This window comes from Octopus bimaculoides, chromosome 16, assembly GCF_046866305.1.
Source record: "Octopus bimaculoides isolate indiv1 chromosome 16, ASM4686630v1, whole genome shotgun sequence".
In the NCBI taxonomy this organism is placed as follows: domain Eukaryota; kingdom Metazoa; phylum Mollusca; class Cephalopoda; order Octopoda; family Octopodidae; genus Octopus; species Octopus bimaculoides.
Window position 1 is genome coordinate 2364096 of NC_142943.1, and position 14560 is coordinate 2378655.

The following is a 14560-nucleotide window of genomic DNA, read 5'->3' on the forward strand; positions in this document are numbered from 1 at the left end:
ATACCCAACGCCGCATAATATTTCACTAAATTACATATTTTTTTAGCAAGATTGAATATTATGTAAGTTTATTTGCCTTCTCGTTCACTCACATCTGTTCCCCAATAGCAATAAATCCCACCCTATGTTAAATGATACCTGTTGCAAGGCGGAGTAAGATAACTGCTAAATTTACTTTGCTATGCACAGGCAAAATGTGGATAGCAAGCAAGAACACCGTTGGAGAGAGGGAAGAATAATATAACATATTTGATAGAAGATATTGGAATTCGTACATGAAGTAAATATGAACCCAAATATAATTTGTGATTTCAAAGAGAAAGAGAAGTCAATGTCCTTATTTTAATTATATACTGTTATCAAGACTAATATTTGTCTTATTTTTGATTACTGTTCGTTTAAATGAAAGTTAATTATATATCATTAAAATCTCAAGAGAGTGAAGTCAAAGAGGGCTTAAGAATAAGCCTGTTATGGATTATAGTATAAACTTGTTTCATGTGTGTATAGTTATATATATACATATATATATAGACACACACACACATACACACAAGCACACAAATTATATACGGTATGTACCTTTACTTACACACATACAAACACACATGTGTCTGTATGTATATATGTATGTATATGTGTGTTTATGTATGAGTGCATATATGTGTATGTGTGTTTGTATATGTTTATGCATGTATACTATGTACATATGTGTATGTAAATATATTTTTATACACACACATAAACACACATGTGTGTATATAAATTTTACATTTGTAACAAAACTATAGAAGCACCAAAAAAAAAAAATGGAAATAAATCTTCTTCTATAAACAATGCATCTGGAATGAGAATCCATCTCTGCTACACGATAGCTCTAATGAGACATTGTGTAGCAGAGCTGGACTGGCATTTGGACATTTACAATGCACCATCTCTATACGTCTTGTATAGATGGGTGTATATATAAATACAAAGCTGGATGCTGTGGGGATCATTCATTAGTAGTGGCTGCTGCTGATGATGATGATGATATTACTTATATTCATTAGAGAGTCAATTTTATCCATCTGCTCAAATGATCTACTTCAGATGTTTTCTTCCTATCTTGCAAAATCACTCAATCAGAACTTTTACAGAGTCAGTGTTGCTCTGCGAATGTTCCAGGAACACTGCCAGTATCGTCTTCCTTAGGCCAAAGGCATCACTTGTAACAACCACACCAGATCATACAGTCATGAGAGGGTTATACTCAGTTTGAATCACTCCCAGAAAATAATGGCTACTTATTTAAGCCACCCTGAAAATGCAACATAAAAATCAACCTTGGCAGCATCCGAGGAAAGAAGATGTAGGGACGCAGCTAAAATACAACAAAATACAATTTGTGTCTCCACCAATTCTTCTAACCCACCACCATACCCTTCCCTCTCCTATCATTTGTTAAAATACAGGCAACAGATGTTTTCTTAATTACACAGTGTTGGTAGCCAAATACATTGACCTAATTCAGTGGAAGACATCATTATGTGATTATGGGAGAATATAAAAATATTTATTTCAATATTCTGTGAATAGTCATTAATAAAATGATGATTTAGTCAAAGATTAGTGAAAATATCAGGTATGGGGGTGTTTCTTGCATGCAGACACATCAATCTCTTTAAGCTGATTCTTTACTCACTAATTTCTTATTCTGTGTGTGTGTGTGTGTGTATGTGTGTGTGTGTGTGTGTGTGTGTATATGCGTGTGTGTGTGTGCCCGTCCATGCACACATTACCACACACACACACAGGTATGTTCAAGTACAGAAATTCACAAATGTGAAGGACAAATTATTTCTCTTTCATGACATCTCACTCCCTTTAACCACACACACTCATTCACACACTGCTCTCTCTCTCTCTCTCTCTCTCTCTCTCTCTCTCTTTCACACACACACGCACAAGAACTTGGTCATCTGTATACAGAATTTCCATGGAAGAACTAATCCTAAACTTCTCTGTTATGATCTTGAGAACTATTATTAACAAAGGGTGACTAAGAACAAAACCCTGATAGACACCAACCTACCAACTTGCTAGATTATTTGATGAACCTATTACAGCTATGACCCTCTTATTCTGCTTCTAGAAATTTAGAATTTCTAGAAATCTGGAAATCCTGTGCAGGCATAGGAGTGGCTGTGTGGTAAGTAGCTTGCTTACAAACCGTATGATTCCAGGTTCAGTCCCACTGTGTGGCACCCTGGGCAAGTGTCTTCTACAATATCCTCAGGCCGGCCAAAGCCTTGTGAGTGGATTTGGTAGAAGGAAACTGTTTGGTGAAGAGGCTTGCTCTGCAACCATGTGGTTTTAGGTTCAGTCCCACTGCACAACACCACAGGTAAAGTGAATTCTACCATTTCCCTGGGTTCACTAGTGCATTGTGAATGGATTTGGTAGATGGAAACTGTGAGGAAGCCCATAGTATAGATGTGTGTGCATAAGAGAAAGAGAGAGTTTGTATCTGTCCACCCCACACTCACTACTTCATATCCCCCCAATGTCCCCAATTATTTAAAGGTTCATTAAGAGACAGGTAGACTCAAAAAATAACCAGAAGGGTCAATTTGTTCAGCTAAACCATTTGGGTAGTGCCACAGAATGGCTGCAGTCCAATGGATGAAAAGAATAAGATAAGATATATAATACATACATGAGAGACAGACAGAGATGCTGTGAAATGTCTGAAAATCAGAAGTAATAAAGCCCTGCCCTGCACCACCCACTCACCCACCCACTCTAAAAACCAAAAACAGTCAGTGAAAAAATTTTGCAAAAAGAACAATAATGGTGAAAATGATTGCTGGTATTCTGTAAATGTTGTTTTTTAAGTTTGACATTTAAAGAACTTTTAAAGAATCATGTTTTGTAACTTTTGCTAAAATTGCCATTGTTTATTGAAGGAAAATGAGTGACTTTAAGTCATAATGCTATTCTTTATAGAGTGATTTTCAACAGAACAATATCTTGTGGACTCTTCTGATATCAATATGGAATCACAAAGACTTTATTGTAGAAAGTTTGTTATTATTTATTTCGAGTGTAAGCCCACAATTTTCTTATCTCATTGAATAAAAGTCTGCACATAAGTAGTGGCAAGTGATACAAGCATCGATGATACATAACAAACTGACCAACAAACCCCCATAATGCATTTCTGTCTCGTTCCATCTCCCCACTCTGTATTTTTTCCTTTCTTTTATACACCCTTCTTTTCTCTTCAAGTTCACACACAAACTCTCCTGTATATATGAGAGAAAATGTATGTATGTGTGCATGTATACATATATATATGTATGTATATGAGAGAAAAGGCAGCTTGAGAGAGTGATACACACACACACATAAAAATAGGAAAAAATGATATATGAGTGTGTGTGTGAACAATATTACGTAATCACAAAGTCCCGTTTTACAACAAAAGACAAGAAGTTTTTCAGGAAATGTTAACTCATCACTTTTCCTCATTATTGTTTAAAAGTACTAAACAATCATTTGTACTGTTGTTGTTGTTATCTTTATCTCTTTGTTATCTCAAGTTCACAAGTGCAAACACATCATCTCCAAATCGAACTTGTTTCTTTTCTTCTTTCATTTTCATTTGTTTCTAAAAGACTTTCTGAGAAACAGCACTTGTTTATTTCTTTCTAAAATCCCTTATTTTCCAAACGCCTTCATGAATCCCAATAATGAAACTATTATTGTTGTTCTGCAATGATCCTCACATCTATCCCTTGCACTTTTCTATTCTAAACTGCCAAAATAAAGTAAACATAGGAATATTACTCCACACAATAACTATATCTATGATTTTAAATTTTATCCAATTTGTTATATTTTATAAATAATTACTTAATTAATTAATGAGTTGCCACTACTTTATTTCCTTACTCTGGTGATTATTTTGCATCCTCTTGATCGTTTGTGAATATTGGTCTTTCCAATTACTTATAAATTATAACTCCTCACTGCCATCTCTTTCTGTCTCAAACCTTTTCTGTTTCTTATAAGAACAAAGAAATACACAGAAGATTGCAAATTGCCTGAATTGGTAAAGTGTCTGATAAAATGATGCCTCCTGGCATTTGTTTTAACTCTTTTCATTTGGAGTTCAAATTCTGCCAAGGTAAACTTTACCTTTGATTTTTCCAGGGCTGAGGAAAGGATACCAATCTAAAATGACAGTTTGGCAGAACTGTAAGAATGTTGGCCTGCAGCATGCCTTCTGATATTTCTTCCAGTTTTCCATGTTGTGACTTACTTCAAATATGACCATGGGGTTACTTGGATAGGCAGACTTAACACATCTCCCAAAATAGCAACACCACCCATTGCATTGAGTATCTTTAGCTGAGTCACTCCTGTTGCAAGTACTCAGATGGGGCTTTGGTTTGAGGATACAACACCCCCACCCCCACCCCACCACCGATCTCAAAGGCCCTGTAAAGGGTCATGGGTACTGCCTTCCTTCTTTCCTGACTTTACGATAACAAAAGTAAACTAACAAGCTAAGTTAAGTGTAGGAAAGAAGGGAGAACATGGCAGAGCATGATTGCCAACATCTGTGGGTATTATACATGGAGAGAGAGAGAGAGAGAGAGAGAGAGAGAGTGTGGAAATACATTATAATATTGATCTAGTTTTAACATTAACCAACCATCAGTGTTCTTGCTATCTATAGGTATTGAGTTATTTGACATATCTCAATATAATACCCAACTGCTGGTAAACCATTCTACTTATTACTCAGGGAAAATGTTGAGGATCATTGTTCCTTGATAAAATCTGATTCTTTGTCGTAATAACATCTGAAGACCAATGCCCATCTAGCAACATGTTCATTGATTGGCTAAACATGGAAGCCTTTTATTGTTTCGTAAATATTTATTGACTCTCTACTGATCATTTAGCCATTCAAACCTCTGCTCTATCTCTCCAATCAAAATATAATATATAGAAAAAGAGACAGTTTCGATGTCAAGTCTTTTACTGATTACAACTTTATCTAGGATTTCCATGTATCTTTATTACCATTTCCTGCATGTTATCAGGACAGTTCTTCATTTGTCTGAATTCTCAAGTTCTAAATTTCCTCGCATGTAATATTTTATATTTTTGTATTTAAATCTTTGAACTGTGGTATTAACAAAGTAGTTGTTAAGAATGAAATTTCCAAAGGTTAATATAAACATAAAAATTATTTAAAGATAACTGGAATTATTTCCTCAAATGTTCTAGAAATAAAGCTCACAAAATGTTTTAGCTTCTGATATATTTTACAAAGCCATCCAGTATTTCTCTAAGTGTTGGTTCTTCTCCTGTTATATGATAGAAAGGTAGCCAGATAACGAGTAAAAGGTTAATTGACTATCACAGGCTACTATTTCTTGTGTAACAGTAGAGTTAGTGTTTAATGCTCCTTAGTTGCGATAGGATCACTAGCTAATATCCTCTTCATTTACATTCTGCATAATCATTATACTGAATTTTAATGGAAACCAACAAAAATTCTTAACATGCTTAAAGATCTTTTTCCCATTTTTCTTTTTATTCTAGTTTCTTTCATTTTTTAAACTAATTTATGCATTCAGAAATACTGTGAATGTTCTTTCATGATATTTTTTCCGTCAAGTCAAATTTCATGAAAATTGGTATCAATGAAAGATAATGGCAAAAAGTAAAGTTAGGGCCTATCTTATTGGATAGTAAGAAAGCAGTGTTATTCTAACACAACATCTCTTTACAGTAATTCAATATTGAACAACACACCTACACACACACACATCTATAAATAATATGTATTGAGAAGTGTAAGATAGAATCAGAAATGGTAACATAATGTTTTATAACAGTTTTCATATTGGTTTCCCCTGCGTTTTTGGATATTTATATCTTCACAAATATGTTGCTGTTGCAACAGTTACTCTGCTGGCTCCTCATAAAGAAAACAAGAAGAAATCCACATGCACACACACACAACCACACACACACGTGTGTGCACACCTCAAAAGATATGTGTACACATATCCACACATACATATGCACACTTCGATAGATGTTCACATGCAAAGAAGGAATCTTGTAAACTAGAAAATTTTCTGGAAGACAAAAAACAACAACAAAAAACAAAACAAATCTCCCGATAGAAATAAAGAAGAGAGTAATTACTCCATTATTTCTGTGACCTCTCCCTGCCAAATTACATATATTTGCTTTACTCGTTAAGGTTATGTTTGGAATAATTATTAAATTTATTACTTTTGGGGATCTGCTCCAGACACAGAGATAGAAATATCTTTGTGAGAGAGGGTTTGTAGAAAGGAGAGAGAAAGAGGGGGAGGGAGGGAGTTAAGTTAAGGTTGTGGACTTAACTGACCACCACTACAGCTAATGAGTTTGTGCTTGCTGGACAAGGTACATAACACTACTAATTGCCTCAGTTTGCCTGGCTGACTAAAGAAAGTTTCTATTCTTAATCACAGAGGCTTTGTGGTTAATGGTAAGGAAGAACTGTAGAAATAATTACTTCAAAGAAAATCATCAGACCCAAGATGGCATAGAAAAGGAGATAAAATTACACACACACATATCTATATAGAGTGATATATATATAATGTATATATATGTGTGGTGTATATATATGTATATATATGTGTGTGTATATATATATATATCTATATATATATATATATATATATATATATATATATATATGTACACACACACATATATGTACATAGATATGTGCACAGACATACACACACATACATTTTAATTATATATTCATGCTTTGTGCTGTATGTCCAAAGGAGACAACTAGGACAACCAATCCACACCTAAAATATTTGCACAGCCTGAGACATCAGTGACAAGCCGAAAGTTGATAAAGAACTGTCATCATCCCATGCCAGGTCCGATACACTAAAATATCATACTTCAAGGCATGGTGGTGGAGGCAGGGAGAGGTTTACCCCCAAAAAACCTCGGAAGGGAAGCTGATATGTAACTACCGTTTCAAATTAAATTTATTCTTATGTTTTAGAATTGAAATACTTTTGTGAAGTATCCTTTAATTGATTTGATTGTAAAACAGGCAGAAAATTCTTAACCCTTTAGTATTTAATCTGGCTAAAATCTACCTTTTTCTACATTCAAACTGGCCAGATTCAGCCTCTCTCACCTACCCAACAATGTCATTCTAAATATAAACTCAGAGAGCACAAACCTCCGACAAGGCAACATCAATGTTCTCTCAACAGTGAGCCAGAGATGATTTTTTTTAAATGTGAATATCTGAAATAAACTCAACTGCTCCCACAAACGAGAATATTAAAAATGAACCCAACCGTTCTCAAAAATTAAGTAAAAAAACTGGAAAAATAATCCAGAATCCTTGTCCGGTACCAGATCAAGCCCAAAATCTAATCAGCTTGTGCCAGTCACAAGGCCAAACATCTCTGAAAGTTTCATCTGAATCCATCCAGTGGTTCTTGAGACATCTTGTCCATGGACAAACAAACACAACTGAAAACAATACCTCTGCCTTGACTCAGGCAGAGGTAATAATCACATTATTGAAATCTCAAAGCTATGAGATGATGCATGATTAATTCAAAACAATGAAATAAGAATTACATTTGATAGAATAATCTGAATGCTGAAGGTTTAATTCAGTGGTTCCTGGCCTGGGACCCTGGTGGTCTGCAAAGGTAGGATTGAGGGTCCGTCTCCTTGTTTCTCTCCTTGTTCTTTCTGTAGAAGAGCGTAGGCACAAAACATTAAAAACTTTCTCAATTCCTGAGCGTTATACTAATACATCTATTTGTTTTCAACACCACCTGTCTTCGTCTGTTGTTTTTTGGGGAATTCTCCCTCTCTCTCTCTCTATATATATATATATATACACATAATGATAAGCATATTAAAAGGGGTCTGTGGGAAAACTCATTTAAATAAAACGGGGTCCTTGGTAGTGAAAAAGGTGGGAACCTCTGGTTTAAACCATTCCTAAGACTAATTTTAATTACCATAATTGGAATTTCTTTCAATATTCCTCCACACTAAGCCCCAATTCCTTCCCACAATGCCAGATGACAGGTTGTGTCTAGCGGAGACAGCCCCTGGCAATTTCTTGCTGTTAGGCATTGTTCTTTCCAATTTATTCATTGATAAGAACTGTTGGGGTGGGCAGGGGGCAGGATATGTTTAGGGGTGGGGATGTAATTTTGTTTACTTCATATACACTTGCATAAACACACTCACACATTCACATGTTTGTATACATTGTAAATTGCATGTTTTATTAATGATTAAATGATAACAAAATAAAAAGAAAAGAAAAGAACAATATAAACAAACAAATGAAAAAATAAAGAAAGAAAGAAAAGCATTGAAAGAAATTCTAAATCGCAATTATGAAGTTAGTTAATTTTTCAAAGAAAGTTGAGTAGAATTTGGACAAAAGATACCATTCTGAGAAAGATGACTTTTATCAGATCAATATTTCAAAATCATTTCCTTTAAGTAATTTTAATGAAATACGATTTGCATTTGGTTCATCTCTAATTTATTTCTGTAGGAAAGGAAGAAAAGAAGAAGGAGAGAGGAAGGCAGGGTAGAGACATGAAGAGAAAAGATGATGTAATGAAAAGATAGCAAAACAAAAAAAAAAAACAAAGAGTCTTCTAAAATGTCTAAAGTGTAACTACCTGAAAAATTGAGAATCTATCGGTTTCTTAGATCAATATTTGTCTGGAAAAAAAAAAAAAATTCAAAAGACAAACCAATCATTTCAAATTGTGCCAAACTGTTTTGCCAGTGTGTGACTCAATCAGTGATAACATGAAATAACTGAGAGCAATTGCAGGCTGGATAATACTACATAAGTTTCAGTGTCATTTTACCCATTCAAGAAGAGATAAAATGAGCTACTGGCATCTCTAGTGGGTGAGGTGTCCAGTACTGAAGAGAAGCAAAAATATCCCAAAACCAGAGTGGTATGCTAGTCCCATCACTGGGAGATGGTAGGCGTTTAACTCCCCTGCTTGCAGTATAACAGATGCAGGTATGCATTGTTACCCAGCTTGAGGAGATGTCCTCTTGGGATTAAAAAATAGAAGTAAAGTCCATTCAAACGGAATAGTCATACTGAAGTGGCTATGAACATTTCTTGCTTGTACAACTACTGTGTTTATCTCTTAGAGAGATTTTAGAAGTAGCTTCATAATTGTGATTTGGAATTTCTTTCAATGCTTTTCTTTCTTTATTTTTTTCATTTGCATTCTGATATTTCTATTCTTTTCTTTTTATTTTGTTATCATTTAATCATTAATAAAACATGCAATTGACAAAGTATGCAAACTTGTGAATGTGTGTGTGTTGATGTCAGTGTATATAAAGTAAACAAAATTACATACCCACTCCTAAAGATATCCTTCCCCTGCCCACCTCAACAGTTCTTTCTGAATAAATTGCTTTTATATATATATATATATATATATATATATATATATATATATATATATATATATATATATATATATATATATATATATATATATATATATATATATATATATATGTATATTTACATACATATAAGTATATATACATGCATATGTATGTATATTTACATACATATAAGTATATATACATGCATATGTATGTATATTTACATACATATAAGTATATATACATGCATATGTATGTATACATACATACATATATATTTGAGTCTATATATATATGTATGTAGACCCATATATATGTGTATATATATATATATAAATATATATACGTGTATATATATATATATATATATATATATATATATATATATATATATATATATATGCATAGATGTACATCCATATATGTGTATATGTATAGACACATTTATATATATATCATATAATGATTTTTATAAAAATATATAGAAAGGCATGGCAATAAATACGAAATAACCATTCAGCTTAGAGTTATCTAATAATCATCGAAATGCTATGAGGTAACATATGGGAAAGCTACAAATGTGTGCTGGGAGGGTTTAAAAGTCTCCTCAAATTTAAACATTGCTTCCTTAAAGAAGCAAATCACATCCAGAGAGGAATTCACACTTGATTCACTTTCACTGTTAGAAGGGAAACCCCATTACAGCAGATTTATTCCAACAAAATAGCTTTATTTATGGAACCCTGGATAAATGGCTGAACGCCATAAAAACTGTTGCTTGTGGCTTGCTGTTAACATGCCAAGTAGTTTCATTGTTGTTCTTGACTACACTGGAATAACTTCTCTTTGCGAAAATGGTCTCTCTGGATTTCTCTTCATCACCAATCAAAGAGATTCCATATACTGGCTATTGGACATCGCAATCCAAATCAATTCAAATTTGCCAGGAGAGAAAGAGATGTAGATGTTTTTTCACTTGGGTTATTTGTTCTGTGAACCATCTTTTGAATTAACTTCGTAAGTGAGCCAATAAGAGATAAGAGCCAACAAGAGGAAAGGTTATTGAACTTGCTAGAAATAGCAGACAAATCTTTCATAGATAATGCCTTACAAAAATAAAAAAAGATTGGATGACGTCAGGTAAACTGCACAGTCAATAATTAATAAATAATTAAAGAAATAGATAAACAGGTAAACAAAATAGAAAGGATAGTCACTATTAGTTGATCAGTTCATTAGATATGTCCCAGGGTTAAATAAGTTTATGATCAAAATAGAAACCTACAAATTCATTTTATTGTCTTTGGGTAATTTTGTGAAACTTTGCATCCATTATCCAACAAGTTCTGGAAAATGTTTCCTTTCTGCAAATTGGTGGAAGTTTATACTGGTGTATATAAACTTGTTACACTATATGTGTGTGTGTCTACATATATATACACCTTGTTGTGTTTTGGTTGAGTCATTATAATAACAACACATGCACTAATTAAGCATCACTTCTTTATTGTTAGATAATTGGTTAAATATTTAACCAACTAATTTAATGAACATTCGTATAATTTGTTGGTTAAGCAATTAATCAGTTGTTTATCAGTCAAAGTCCTTTCATCACTATTTATGACCTTCTCAATAATTGCCCTCTCTCCTCAAGGTTTGCTTTGAGTCTTTCTAAGAATTGGTCTTACACATGTGTGGTATGTATGTTTATATGTGTGTTAGGTGTGTCTTTGCTCATATGTGTGTGTGTGTGTATATAATAGTCAATGATGCCCTGAGGAGACCTTTTGCTTTTTTTCAACTTCATAATGCACTGTACAGTGTAAATGTGGTCAAGATTCCAATACAGATGGAATACACATTCGTGTTCTGTTGTCACATACACAGACATATTTTGCAATATTTTCTACCAAAATTCTATTACACTTCACTGTTGTTATAAAATATTTTCAAACTAAACAAAGTACGCACCCCGATGGCTATCTCTTCCCAATGGAATTCCTTAAATATTAATTTTCTAAGCTGTACTTTACTATGTAATCAAGATTCTATTTCCTCCCAGATAGGAACCCAATCACTTGACATTATTTTCCAGCTTTTTTTTGTGTTGATATCAAAAATATAGCAATTTTACCTCAATGAAATAACTTATCTAAAGAACAGCTTCCAGTAACACTGCAGAGAACTTTAGCTGTTTATAGGGAGGTAAGGAGGGAGGGGTTTAAACCATTGTAAGCGGAATGTTAAAACTATGTTATACCAATTAATATGCACACAGTATGCAGTTTAGAAGTCTCTGAGTGTGAATACAGTGCATTATCATGATCTATCTATATATGCATGTTTGTTCATGTATACATACATACATACATACATAACTATATTATTTTATTATTTTACTTGCTTCAGTAATTTGGCTGTGGTCATGCTGGAGCACTGCCTTTAGTCGAATTAATCAACCCTAGGACTTATTCTTTATAAGTCTAGTATACTATCGGCCTCTTTTGCCGAACTGCTAAGTTATGGGGATGTAAACACACTAACACCAGTTGTCAAGTGATCGATGAGGGACAAACACAGACACAAAGACATATATATATATATATATACACAATGGGCTTCTTTCAGTTTCTGTCTATCAAATCCACTCACAAGGAATTTTGGTCAACCTGAGGCTATAGTAGAAGACACTTGCCTAAGGTACCACAGGACTGAACCCGGAACCATGTGGTTGAGAAGCAAGCTTCCTACAACACAGCCATGCTTGTGCCTATATATATATATATGGCGTTAGGAAGGGCATCTAGCCACAACAAATTGGAGTTTGGACAGCTCCTGCCAAACTGTCCAGCCCATTACAGCATGAAAAATGGATGTTAAATGATGATGATGATGATATATTTAAGTCACAATATATGGATTCAACTAATTTTCTCCTTCATTATTTATAATTTTATATATATATATATATATATATATATATATATATATATATATATATATATATATATGTATATGTATGTATATAGTGAGAAAGAATGAGTGAGAGATAATATGCATGTGTGTGTGGGTGTGTTTGCGTGTGTATATAGTCATCACATTTTACTTTTGGTCCTAATAATATAATTTAGAGATGAATATATTTTAAGGTTGTAGGATCACTGTATTTTTTCCCCTCCACTATTTGCCGTCATACAGTGCAAAGAATTGTTCAATGGAACAATTTCATGTGAAGGCAGTTTTAAAGTGTAAGTCACCTCATTTCTGTATTGGGTTTGTTTCATTAAAATATATTTTCAAATTAACAAGATTTCCCAACTGAGTGATATATTTCAACTGTACACACATACAGACATATAATGATGAATTGGAAATATATCTCATACAAATGTGTGTGTATATTTGTATAGGTGTGTATATAGCAACTATAAATATATAGTTATTTCTAAAGTAGTACACTCACATACATATTTAAATATATATATAGAAATGTGTGGAAGGAAAATGCACTCCATTTTAATAATTTCAATGTCAGTATTTATTGCAATCTTCCCTATCATGCCTCCATCATTTCATTTTTACTTAAATCTCATTTATTTTCTGTTTTATCAGATCGGTGATGGAGCAAGCGAGGGCTTCAGTGATATAGCAATTATGAGCCACTTGCCTTTACAATGAACTTTTCAGAAGCAATGACGTACAGACTTAGAAAAGCTACTTTTGTGCACATCACCTGCACGAACCAAGTAAGTTTGATATTATCTTCTTACACTCTGATTTCTAATCAACTTCTACTGTTTCTCATTCTTTTCTTTTCTTTTCTTTTTCTTTTTAATTTTCTCATTTCTTTCTGTTTCTGTTATCTTTTTTATATCTGAAATTCCTCCAAATTTGCAGCTAATCAATTTGACATGGAAGTTTGTTGCTAAAATAACTTCAAACCTTTGGCTCAGATGAACTAACAGTCAGGATTTCTTCTAAGGAAATTCAAAATTCTAAAGATTGTTATCTGTTTTGTAAATTTTTTTTAGAGTCGGAGAATGTAATAACCCTACAGCCATATCAACTATATTTACACACATTACAAAAGTTAATTTTGGGAGGGTCTGTGTTTTAATTACATTCTTTTTCTTGTTGCATGTATTTGCCTTTATGGCACCTGTCTGACAACGGTTCCTCTTCTCAGAGAACTAAAATTCTAAAGAATCCATCAACATCACTTTCATATCTATAGTCATTGACCTTATCCACTTCATGACCGTGTTTCTAACAATATTTATTGATTCATAAAGGTTATGAGCTGGCAAAAACGTTAGCATGCCGGGCGAAAGACTTAGCGGTATTTCGTCTGATTTCAAATTCTGCTGAGGTCGACTTTGCCTTTCATCCTTTCGGAGTTGATGAATTAAGTACCAGTTGTGTACTGGGGTCGATCTAATCGACTGCCCCCTCCCCCAAAATTTCAAGCCTTGTGCCTAGAATGGAAAAGAATATTTATTGATTCATGTCTTTTAATTAATTTTTGAAATTATCAAAAAAATTTTTAAGATTTAGTGAAATATATTTCTATATCAAACTGGTGTTCAGAGCAGAACTTTACCAAAATAGTCTGACATAATATTACAACAGAATGTATCAAATGTAGACTCTTGACAACAGGAAATTTGATGCATTCAGAGGCGGTTTCTGGATGATTAGCATCAAAACAGATTGAGGTGAATTTGGTAGGAATTAATCAGGAGATGGAAGCTCTTGTGAAATGTAGTCCCTGGAATAGTTTGATGGTTAAGGGGATTCAGTCGAGAATTGTTGATATGTGGGAGGTGATTGGATGGGGGGGGGAGATGTTAAGTAAGAAAGAGATGAAAGAATTTCTGTTTCCATGAATGATAATAAAAAAACAAAAAAACAAAATAACAATAGTTTATATGATGAATATTTAAATGTGATATGGATGCTGAATGTGAAAAATTTGTGAAGGTTGGTGAGATATGAGCAGGCATCATCCACTGGATGGTTAGTTCACATTCTTCTGTAAGGAGCATGGGACCAGTTTCATGGTGTC

General features: G+C 33.5%; 1 protein-coding gene across 34 annotated transcripts in view; it reads left to right on the plus strand.

The window, feature by feature from the left end:
• Nucleotides 1-14560, plus strand: part of LOC106878639 (thrombospondin type-1 domain-containing protein 7A) — a 1055067-nt gene that overhangs the window by 516801 nt on the left and 523706 nt on the right. For all 34 annotated transcript variants that reach the window (XR_008265800.2, XR_016244537.1, XR_008265799.2 and 31 more), the window contains one exon: nucleotides 13108-13241. The gene's annotated coding sequence lies outside the window, so the exon portion shown is untranslated. The remainder of the gene's footprint in view (nucleotides 1-13107; nucleotides 13242-14560) is intronic.